The following is a 12677-nucleotide window of genomic DNA, read 5'->3' as shown; positions in this document are numbered from 1 at the left end:
AACCATCCTAATTTAATGCAGACCCTTGTTCTCAAGAAGGTATTAGAACTATGCCTCTTGATTTCCTCCAAGAAACCCTTGTTAAATCAAATACCAGCCCTCAGTATTTACACATTCCTTGCTTCCATTATGGTCTGAAATCTATAATAATCTTTCTGCCACCTCCCCTCTTATAATCTCTCCTACCTTTACTATCAGAGGAAGGTAGGTTTTGCAGAACTGAAATTGGCCCATCTAGTTTCAGTAATAATTCTCTAAGATATAGTTTGTAGATTAAGATTTAATTTACCTGCTATGATGTATTTTATTAGAAAATTGTCTGTGTAGTTATCCTTCAAACCTCTTTCAAGTTGAAGATACAGGAACAACGAAGTTCGTAGGTAAATCAAAGAAAACCTGGCCATTAGAAAGATAAGCAAGCACCTTACTCTTCAGCATTTCTAACTGTCCCAAATCACAGCTGCTCAACTTGCAGCTGAGATCCAAGAATCAGAGAAACAGGAAACCTGTGTAATTAAACAAAATGTTTAATATTATTTACAATACCAGGCCTTGCTGTATGGATAAAGAACCATTTGATTGTAAATGATTCACTGGTCTTATTTTGAATTCTTTAGTGGAAAATTTCATTTAATAATTCCTTTAATTTCATCACATATCCAGTAAGTGTTCAAATTTCCAGTTGTCTTACAAATTGTCATCTTTTATAGTTTATAGTTCTGTGTATTGTGATTGACTGTTAAGTCTCTTAAATGTCTTAAGCCTGAAAGTTCCACTCTCTTTCTGAAATTGTTTGTTGAAGAAGAGACATCATTTATCCCATACCTTCTCAGGGTCTGGATTTTAATGACTGCATTTTTGACACAAATAGTTTTAAATGTCCCTGCATCCTCTGTATTTTTTGTAAATTTTAGTTGGATATAGACGCTTGATCACATTCAGGGTTTATATTTTGGGGCGGTAGGAGTGTGAGTAAGACTACTTTACAGGTGGTAGTATTTTCTTCAAGAAGCACATAATATCTGGGATAAAAAGTTTTTAAAAACTTTTTAAAAAGGACAGGGATGTCCCTGGTGGCCTATTGCTAAGACTCTGCACTCCCAGTGCAGGGGCCTGGGTTTGATCCCTGGTCAGGGAACTAGATCCCACATGCCACAATTAAGAGCCTGAGCCATCAAATAAATAAATACTTAATTTTTTAAAAAAAGAAGGACACAATGTCAGGGTATTTTCCTTTTTATGATGCTGGCAGATGTCAGTGTCTATCTCTTAATTTATTAGAGTTTGGGAAATGGTGATATTTTATGATTCTTTATTCGCTTATTAGCTACTTCTTTAAAGAGAAACATCCTCTTATTTACTGTACTGGTTTCCTGAGGCTTTTGCAATAATCACAAACTTGGTAGCTTAAAAACAACAGAAATTTATTCTCGTAGTTCTGGAGGCCAGAAGTCCAAAACAAAAATGCTGGCAGTGACATACTTCCTCCAGAGGCTCTAAAGGAGAAATCTGTTGTCTCTTCCAACTTCTGTTAGCCGTTGGCATTCCTTGTTGCTGTACTGCTCCAATTTCTTCCACTGTAGTTACATTTCCTCTTCCTCTCCTGTTTGTTCATTTCTCTGTCCCTTATAAAGACATTTGCCAATGAATTTAGGGTGTACCATGGTAATGATCTCATCACAAAATCCTTAATTTAATTATATGTGCAAAGACCCTTTTTCCAAATAAATAAATAAGGATTAGAACGTGAACATATCTTTTGGGAGGCTACCAGTCAAACCAGGACATCTACTATTTGATACTTGGTGTACAGTTCATAGGAAAAGCTGGAAATGCTTGACTATTTTTATTTACCAATCTTCAAGATGATGAATTGTTTCTCTACCATTCTCCAATGGTGACCAATCAGAATTTTCATTTTTTTTAGCAGCATTATAAATTAACAAATATAAATATTCGATGGAGTTCAACTTGCTGCAAGAACAATCTTATTGATACAAGAATTCCAGGGGTTGCTAGCCACAACCAGAAGCTGGGAGGAGTCAGGGAAAGATTCTAACCAGAGTGTCAAATAGGGCACGGCCCTGTTGACAGCTAGATTTTAGACTTAAAGCTTCCAGAACTATGAGGCAATATATTTCTGTTGCTTTAAGTCACTCAGTTTGCGCTATTTTGTTACAACACCTCTAGAGAACTAATATACTTCAGTGCTAGCTGTATGAAAAGATATCCCAGGTTCATTCTGTATTAAGTAGGGCAATACTAAAAGAACTTTCCAGGTGGCTCAGTGGTAAAGTATCTGCCTGCCAATGCAGGAGACACAAGAGACATAGGTTTGATCCCTGGGTCAGGAAGATCCCCTTGGGGAGGAAAAGGCAACCCACTCCAGTATTCTTGCCTGGAAAATCCCATGGACAGAGGAGTCTGGTGGGTTACAGTTCCATGGGGTTGCAGAGTCCAGCAAAACTGAGTACCCACACACTCACATTGCAATAAGGCAATTTGGTTAAAATTAGTATTTTTCTTGCCCCAGTCCTGGAGTCAGAACTATTTTCAAGCAGTTCTGATTCCTCTCAGTGGAAAATGGTACTGTAAGATTATAACTTGGAGCTAGAAGTTATCATGTATACTGGGGTGATCACCAGTGAAGCGTCTAGGCTTTTTCAGAACTATGTATATAAGTTAAAATATACCAAATTTGGATTTTAGTTGCTTAAAAAAAAAAAAAAAAAAAAAGACGTTTCCTGCTCTTGACCTAGAATCAGAGTAAGATATTTCTCCAAGGAAAACTCGTCTTGAAGTATCATAATCTAGGTACTAGGTGTACTCATTGCTACTGGCTTGGTTCTTGTTTCTAGGCTTTTTCAGAGCCAGGGAGAAAAATTTAAGACAAAATACCTCATGATATCTCTATTTCAAATTCAGGACTATAGAATTTTCACTCAGCCTCTTCTATCTTAAATCTAAATCTCTCCTATGTTGGGACTCCAGATTCTCAAGAATGATTGGAAGGGCATAATTCAATTCAGTTCAGTTTAGTCACTCAGTCATGTCCAACTCTTTGCGACCCCATGGGCTGCAGCACTCCAAGCTTCCATGTCCGTCATCAACTCCCGGAGCATGCTCAAACTCATGTCTGTCGAGTCAGTGATGCCATCCAACCATCTCACCCTCATTCATCCCCTTCTCCTACCTTCAATCTTTCCCAGCATCAAGGTCTTTTCCAATGAGTCCGTTCTTTGCATCAGGTGGCCAAAGTATTGGAGTTTTAGCTTCAGCATCAGTCCTTCCAATGAATATTCAATGATTTCCTTTAGGATGGACTGGTTGGATCTCCTTGCAGTCCAAGGGACTCTCAAGAGTCTTCTCCAGTATCACAGTTCAAAAGCATCAATTCTTTGGCGCTCAGCTTTCTTTATAGTCCAACTCTCACATCCACACGACTACTGGAAAAACCATAGCTTTGACTAGACTGACCTTTGTTGGCAAAGTGACTCTGCTTTTTAATATGCTGTCTAGGTTGGTTATAGCTTTTTTTCCAAGGACCTAGTGTCTTTTAATTTCATGGCTGCAGTCACCATCTGCAGTGATTTTGGAGCCCCCAAAATAGTCTCTCACTGTTTCCCCATCTATTTGCTATGAAGTGATGAGACTAGATGCCATGTTCTTAGTTTTCTGAATGTTGAGTTTTAAGCCAACTTTTTCACTCTTTTTAATTAGAACATCATATAAAGTACTCATTTTCTTTATCTTACACATCACATTAAAAAAAGAATACATATACAACATTACTACCACCAATAAAACTACTAAAAAAAGTGAAAATAATCTTTTGATATGTTTGTCCTTAGAGAATATTCCACTGCAGATATACAATCTAACTACTGTGTTTTTCAAGTCACTTGAAAAAGTTCTTCTCTGTGTGTTAGGGAACATTCTGTTAATAATCTGCTTCATTTTGTTTTCAATTTTGGGATTTTTCTCAAAAGTTAATTTTGTTTTATAAGTAAAGTATTTGTTTCCAGAGTCAAATCTAAATAATTCAGTATATTTGTATAAGCCAGCTTCTATTCCTGTCCTCTATACACTATTTTCTCATTGTTCTTATAGGTAACTTTATTTTTAAAAAATTATGGTTTATCTTTCCCTTTCTAATTTTTAATGTAAGCAAACATATATGTGCATATTTTATGGTTATTTCTTAAAAGGTAGCATACAAAGAATACTTTCCTATTTTCACTCAACACTATATCCCAAAGATCATTACACAGTGGTACATAGAGATATTCCTCATTTCTTGTCATAGTGCACAGTAATCTACTGCTCATCCAACCAATCTCCTTTTACGCACATGTGGGGTATTTCCATTCTCTCAGTTTACAATTAGTCTCACAATGAATAGTCCTGCATATACATCTTTCCATATTTTTGCCATATAGCTGTGGGTCAGAGTCCTAAAACTAGGACTGTAAATGGGCAAGTTCACAAGTAACTTTGCTATATATAATTGGATATGTGAGTAAGCAACTTGATGAATTCAACCAATAAATTATCATTCACCTTAACTTTTAACTCATGATAGCACATAATTATATTTTGTATTCACCACTTGAAATACTAAAGCTTTGCCAAAGTTTTTGTAGAAAAGTAATCACTGACCATTGGCATCATTATTAAAATCTAATAGTAGTGTTCTACAACTGAGTTAGAGACATTCCACCTATTTGGACATCATTGATACAGCTGTTGTATACTTACCATAATTAATAAATTACTTATTAATAATTAACTAGTAATAATATAATACTAATAATTAGTAATAATAAATTACTTGCCACCAAATACTTATTAAAGCACTTTCTAGTACCTTTGATCTTCCCAACATTCATATGCGGTGGTCTTAGCAATACAGAGAGGCTTAGTTACTGCAGAAGGTCATACAATAATTACAGTCAAGCCTGATTCCACAAAGCCTCTGCTAAACTAATTTAATTCATTTTTGCTAAGTCACCACAGACTACTTTATATTTTGGTATATAGAAACTGCAGTTTAGTTTGCTGTTTTAAGGAACAGAATAACAATATCAAACTATAAGTGAGAAGGGAGGAAGAGAACATGAATAGAAATGATTTCTGTGGTCAGCCAATTTCATATTATACACTGGATCAAAAATTATGTGAAAATCAATATATATATATATATATATATTTTTTTTTTTTTTTTTGTAAAAGCCTAAAAATTGGGTGAAACCTTCTCTGAAGAAACTCTGCAGGCCAGGAGGGGCATGATATAGCTGAAGTCCTGAAAGGGAAAAATCTGCAACCTAGACTACTCTATGACTCAAAATATTTAAAACAGAAGAATTTAGAATAGAGAGATAAAGAGTTTCTCAGACAAGCAAAAACAAAAAGAATTCAGCAATACTAAATCAACCCTGGGCTTCCCCAGTGGCACTAGTGAGTGGTGAAGAATCCATCTGTCAATGCCAATGCTAGACACATGGGTTTGATCCCTCGGTCAGAAAGATCCCCTGGAGGAGGAAATGGCAACCTACTCCAGCGTTCTTCCCTGGAAAACTCCATGGACAGAGGAACCTGGCAAGCTACAGTCTTGCTACAGGGTTGCAGAGCTGGACACGACTGAGCACACTCACACACACAAACCAACCCTAAGAGAAATAGTGAAAGGTCTTCTTTAAATAGAGACGAAACAAGAATCTATTGGAAAGGGAACAGTCCAATAAAAAAAGGCAAAAATATAAAAACTTTGGTAAAAGTGATTATAACCACAGCCAACAGAAAAGGGTTGTGTTAATCATTCAGCACAAGGCTAAGCATAAACATGTAAAATTAGACATCAAAATCACAAAGTGTGGGGAAGGGGAGCATAAAAATCCAGGTCTTTTAGAATGTGTTTGAACTTATATGATCATCAAGCAAGCAGATATAGTTATGGGTCAACAGACTTGAACATCATGGTAACCACAAATCAAAAACATGCAACAGATTCACACACACACACATTAAACAGAACCCAAGCATACTACTACTACTACTACATCGCTTCAGTCGTGTCCGACTCTGTGCGACCCAATGGACGGCAGCCCACCAGGCTCCCCTCTCCCTGGGATTCTCCAGGCAAGAACACTGGAGTGGGTTGCCATTTCCTTCTCCAATGCATCAAAGTGAAAAGTGAAAGTAAAGTCGCTCAGTTGTGTCCGACCCTCAGCGACCCCGTGGACTGCAGCCTTCCAGGGTCCTCAGTCCATGGGATTTTCCAGGCAAGAGTACTGGAGTGGGGTGCCACTGCCTTCTCCAGAACTCAGGCATACTATACAAGAAAATCACCAGGCTATCAAAAAAGAACAAAAAGAAGAAATGAACAAAGAAGAACATAAACAACTGGTTTATGTTGTTTATGTTGTTATGTTTAACAACTGGTTAAAATGGTTGTAAGCACATACTATCAATAATTACTTTAAATGTCAACAGACTAAATGCTCTGATCAAGAGACAGAGAACGGCATATTGGATTAAACAAGAACCTACAATGTGCTGCCTACAAGAGACTCATTTCAGGGTAAAAAACACAAAGACTGAAAATATTGAGATGTAAAAAGATATTTCAAGCACATGGAAACAGAAAGTGGGGGTGGAATCGGTAGCAATACTCATATCAGCAAAAACAGACTTTAAAACAAAGGACATAAAAGAAAGCAGAGAAGGACATTCAGTTCAGTTCAGTTCAGTCGCTCAATCATGTCTGACTCTTTGCAACCCCCATGGACTGCAGCACTTAACCAACAAGGTGGCTATGTGTAAAAACTGTAAGACACTGATAAAAGAAACTTAAGATGACTCAGAGAAATGAAAAGATATCCCATGTTATTACATTGAAAGAATTAACACTGTTAAAATGACCATACTACCCAAAGCAATCTACAGATTTAATGCAATCACTATCAAAATACCCAAGATATTTTTCACAGAACTAGAATAAATAATCCTAAAATTTACATGGAATGACAAAAGACCAAAAGAATCCTGACAATACTACAAAGCTAGAGTATCAAAGCAGTATGGTACTGGTACAAAAAACAGACAATGGAACAGAATAGACAGCCCAGAAATAAACCCACACAACTACAGTCAATTAATCTACAAAAAAGAATATGAAAGAACATAACATGGAGAAAAGATAATCTCTTCAACAAGTGGTGCTGGGCAAGCAGAACAGTGATATGTAAATCAATGAAACCGTAACACTCCCTCACACCTTACACAAAAATAAGCTCAAAATGGCTTAAAGGCCTAAATATAAGACATACTGCATAAAACTCATAGAAGAGAACACAGACAAAACATCCTCAAACATAAATAGTAACAATATCTTCTTAGATCAGTCTCCCAAGGCCAAACAAATAACAGCTAAAATAAATAAGACCTAATGAAACTGAAAAGCTTTTACACAGCAATGGAAATCAGAGACAACGTGAAAAGACAACCTACAGAACGGGAGAAAATATTTGCAAACAACGCACTCAACAAGGAGCTAATATTCAAAATATACACACAACTCATATAACCTAATATTGAAAAAAATCCAGTCAAAAAATGGGCAGAAGGCCTAGACATTTGTTCAAAGACATACAGATGGCCAATAGGTACATGAAAAGATGTTCAACATTGCTAATTATTAGACAGTCAGTTCAATCGCTCAGTCATGTCCGACTCTTTGCGACCCCATGGACTGCAGCATGCCAGGCTTCCCTGTCCATCACCAACTCCTGGAGCTTGCTCAAATTCATGTCCATTGAGTCAGTGATGCCATCCAACCATCTCCTCCTCTGTCATCCCCTTCTCTTCCTGCCTTCAATCTTTCCCAGCATCAGGGTCTTTTCCAATGAATTAGTTCTTCACATTAGATGACCAAAGAAAATACAAAATTATTAGAGAAATGCAAACCAAAACCACTGTGAGGTATCATCTCACACAGGTCAAAATGTCTATCATCAAAGATCTACAAATAAGTGCTGGAGAGGGTGTGGAGAAAGGGAACCCTCTTACACTGTTGGTAGGAATGTAAATTGGTGCAGTGACTATAAAAAACAGTATGGAGGATCCTGACAAAACTAAAAATAGGCTACCATATGACCCAGCAATCCAACTCCTGGATATATACCTAGAAAAGACGAAAACTCTAATTTGAAAAGATACATGCACCCTAATATTCATAGCAGTACTATTTATAAAGCCAAGACATGGAAACAATCAAAGTGCCCGCCAACCAATGACTGCCTTCAGAAGATGTGGTATATATTTCTGGTGTGTTCACGTGTGTGTATATTTATCACTGAATATTAGTCAGTCTTAAAAAAGAATGAAATATCACCATTTGCAGCAACATAGATGGATCTAGAGAATATTATACTTAGTAAAGTAAGTGAGACAAAGAAAAGGAAGTATTATATGATATCACTTACATGTGGGATCTCAAAAAAAATCCAAATGAACCTAACAAAACAAAAACAGATTCACAAATATAGAAATCAAACTAGGGCTACCAAGAGAAAAAGGGAGGGTGGAGGGATAAATTAGCAGTATGGAATTAACAGATACAAACTACTACACATACAATTGATAAGCAACAAGGATTTACTGTATAGCACAGGGAACTATATTCAATATCTTATAATAACCTATAATAGAAAAAAATCTGAAAAAAATACACATATATAACTGAATCACTTTGATGTATACCTGAAACTAACACAATATCATAAGTCAACTATACCTCAAATAAAAATTAGGTGAAACCAGAATATTTTAGTAGGACTGAAATATATCAGTGCTTTTCACACCTTGAATGAATGCAGTATATACCTTGAATGAATGCAATAACTATGCAGTATACTTTACAATAAGACTTTCATTAGGATTAGCAAGTTTGAGATATAAGATCTTTCCTCTCAACTTCTGTATCCCACAAAAGAAACCAACACTACTGAACATATATGAGCTGCATGATGCCTATATACATCATTTGCTTTATTTATTCATTTATCATTATTTAAGATATAGGATAAAGGGAAATTACAAAACGATATTTTACTTTAAGCCAATGAGTAGTCTTCTTAGATTTTCTTCTTCCTTGGTATTGTTGCTTAATAGTCATTTGGACAATAAAACATTTAAATGCTTGGACACACTCAAGTTTGGTGTCACTCTGTTCATGGTATATTAAAATTCAGGTATTGAGTTTTTCCTTTTCTTTCTTGACAGTTACTCAGTGTTAGGCAGATATTAATATTAAAAGAAATAAATAAGTTTTTATTCTCAAACATAAAATGTTTTGAAGTTAAAAAAAGATTCATTTAGAGGCAAGAGAGCACTACTAGGTTACTATCTAAGTATGTGACTGCTATAAAGTATGAATTCACAAACTGAAAATCCAATATAAGTGTTTCATATATGGTATAAGGAGATGATAAAATTAGAAAAGTTATTTAAACTTTCATATATTAAAAAAAAGTTTCAGTTCAGTTCAGTTCAGTCACTCAGTTGTGTCCAACTCTTTGCGACCCCATAAACTGCAGCACGCCAGGCCTCCCTGTCCATCACCAACTCCTGAGTTCACTCAAACTCACGTCCATCGAGTTGGTGATGCCATCCAACCATCTCATCCTCTGTCGTCCCCTTCTCCTCCTGCCCCCAATCCCTCCCAGCATCAGTCTTTTCCAATGAGTCAGCTCTTCGCATGAGGTGGCCAAAATACTGGAGTTTCAGCTTTAGCATCAGTCCTTCCAAAGAACACCCAGGACTGATCTCCTTTAGAATGGACTGGTTGGATCTCCTTGTAATCCAAGGGACTTTCAAGAGTCTTCTCCAACATCACAGTTCAAAAGCATCAGTTTTTCGGCGCTCAGCTTTCTTCATAGTCCAACTCTCACATCCATACATGACCACAGGAAAAACCATAGCCTTGACTAGACGGACCTTTGTTGGCAAAGTAATGTCTCTGCTTCTGAATATGCTATCTAGGTTGGTCATAACTTTCAAAGAAAAAGTTTAGATAAAAGCAACTGAAATATGATGGTAACCCCAGTCTTACATGGGAGGTTTTCTGTTCACAAATTTTCAGTTTTGTGAAGTCGAGAGCTATGACCTCCAAATTACTCAGACTACCATTTTGGTGCAAGATCAGAAAACGTCTTTTTCAGAATTAAACTAGCTGACATATACATATTGTGATTGAAGGCACATTATAGTTAAATGAATATTGTAAACAATTAATTGGAATGGAATCCATGATGGTTTCTTAGATGCTAGTCATGGGAGAGGAGCAGTGGTGAAGGTAAATGTGCCGTGCTCAGTTGCCTTCCACTCTGTGCAGTCACGGACTATAGCCCGCCAGGCTCCTCCGTCTGAGGAACTTTTCAGGCAAGAATGTTAGAGTGGGTTGCCATGTCCTTCTCCAGGGGATCTTCCCAAACAGGGACCAAACGCATCTCCTGCATTGGCAGCAGGATTCTTTACCACTGAGACACTTGGCTAAGTATGAATCAAGGTATTATTGTAATGTAGAGTATGTAAAAGGAGGTTGATGCAGAGCCTCCAGGGAGTCTGAAGGTCCTAAATGGAGGCCTGGACTCAGTTTTCTGCCTTTTTAATCCAGTCACTGTATTCTATTATTTTACAGGTCAGATCCAGTCAGAGAATAACTGTCATCAATTCCTTTAAGGAATAATTCTGTGGCAAATAAATCTCATAAATTCTTCCCCATGCCCCATCTGCAATGATCTTAATTTTAACCGCAGAACACTTATCATTCAAGAACATGAAGCGATAAAGAAAATGAGGTTAAAAGTGAGGGATTCCACAGGCAAACAGCAGTATTATATAAGGCACCAGCAAGTCTTCTTAAAATAGAAAAGGAAAGTGTTGGTTAGTATTAACTTTTCCGACTAAAGGTCACCTGACATTTAAATGAACTACAAATGTAGACAGAATCATAATTTTATATAATGTATAAAGAACACTAAAGGAAATCAACCCTGAATATTCATTGGAAGGACTGACGCTGAAGCTGAAGCTCCAACGCTTTGGCCACCTGATGCGAAGAGCCAACTCATTGCAAAAGACCCTGATGCTGGGAAAGATGGAAGGCAGTAGAAGGGGACATCACCGACTCAATGGACGAGTTTCAGCAAGCTCCGGTAGATGAAGGGTGTGCTGCAATCCATGGGGTTGCAAAGAGTCAGACAACAACTGAGCGGCTGAACAGCATAAAGAACACTATCATTTTCCGTGATTTTTTTTTTCCTTTTGATGCTCCCAAACAAGCAACTCTGCAGGGAACTGAGAAGCAAGTGATGTTCCTCCAATATGGCTTTAGAGACTATCTAACTTTGACATTTTGTTTTGCTTTGCCTTTTGAGGATAAACTCCCTCATTTGTCCAGACTACATTCCGTGTCTCTGGAAATTCCCTATGGACAAAAAAATTAGGTACTGTTAAGTTCCACCTTTTAAAACATAGAACATTCTCTGTTGTGTGAAATGCTGCTATAAAGGCGGGTGATTAGCTTCCGCAGAGTAGGTCAAATGTCTATTGAGCTGCACCCCAAGACAAGAACATTTTCTGCCCGCTCTTTAGCAGCAGCAGGCCCTACCAGTTAGTGGGGGTCAGAGGCCCAATATTTCAGATGTTAATATACCTTTGCCACGTGGAGTCACTGAACTGGGGCAACGTTTTTAAAAACCGGTGGGACTTGTGCAGTCATAATCCCGGTGATCCGTTTCGGGTTGGAGAGGGAGGGGGTGGCTTTTTCCACTGCCTTGAAAAGTCATTTAAAGTACGTGGAGGCCGGACCTTTGGGAAACTTGAAACCCAGAGGCTTCGTGGATGTACCCGCGGAGACAACTCATCTGGCTTCAGGTGTCATTGATTCTGGAATGTGTTCAAGTGGGGAGGGGGGTGGTGTGGCAAGTCAGCTTTCATCCCTTTTAGGAACTCGGTACAATTCTGCAAGCTAAAGACCCAGGCCAGGCGAGAGGTGCCCACGCCTCCGAATGTGGTATCTGAGCTGAGCTCCTCTTCAGAGATGACTCCGCATTTGAACCTCTGCCCACGGTCCGAGCGCGCGCGGGCGACGGGGTGGGGCACGTGACCGACTCTCCTCCGCGGCCAGGCCTAGTAGGGTGACCGCCACAGGCCCTTCCACATCTTCGAGCCCCTCCGGCACCGGACGGCGTATAGACACCCCTCAGGAGGCGGTCCCCCAGCTAGCTCTGGACTCCAGGGTTACCAGCACTCACGCCTTTTCTCCAGCAATGGTTAGCGAGCCCCTATATCCCGAAGCCGGAGAAGGAAATGGCAACCCACTCCAGTATTCTTGCCCGGAAAATCCCACGGACTGAGGCCCCTGGTGGGCTTACAGGCCACAGGGTCGCAAAGATGCGGACACGACTGAACCACCTCACTTTACTTCACTATCCCGAAGCAGCTGCCCGAGACTTCCGCCTGGGTGCCGACCACGTGATCACGCGAGACTTGGGGAGGCGGCGGGTCTTCTTCACAACTTTAAGTCGGCCCCGCCCCTCACGATGCCTTCCACAGGGCTCGACAACGCGGCCTGCGGCGGCCTCCGCCCCGGCGCGCCTGCGCACGCGGCTCTC

The 12677-nt window shown here is 38.8% G+C and overlaps 1 long non-coding RNA gene across 1 annotated transcript; it reads right to left on the bottom strand.

Moving 5' to 3' along the window:
• Positions 1-1403: 1403 nt before the first annotated feature.
• LOC139185408 (uncharacterized) lies at positions 1404-12645 on the bottom strand. The gene is made up of 2 exons (XR_011569037.1): positions 3194-12645; positions 1404-1625 (listed from the first exon to the last, which is right to left on the bottom strand). It is a non-coding gene; the product is annotated as an uncharacterized lncRNA (long non-coding RNA).
• Positions 12646-12677: the final 32 nt, after the last annotated feature.

This window comes from Bos indicus, chromosome 10 (assembly GCF_029378745.1).
Source record: "Bos indicus isolate NIAB-ARS_2022 breed Sahiwal x Tharparkar chromosome 10, NIAB-ARS_B.indTharparkar_mat_pri_1.0, whole genome shotgun sequence".
Lineage (NCBI taxonomy): Eukaryota > Metazoa > Chordata > Mammalia > Artiodactyla > Bovidae > Bos > Bos indicus.
Note: the sequence above shows the minus strand (reverse complement) of the source record. Positions and strands in the feature narration are given on the sequence as shown.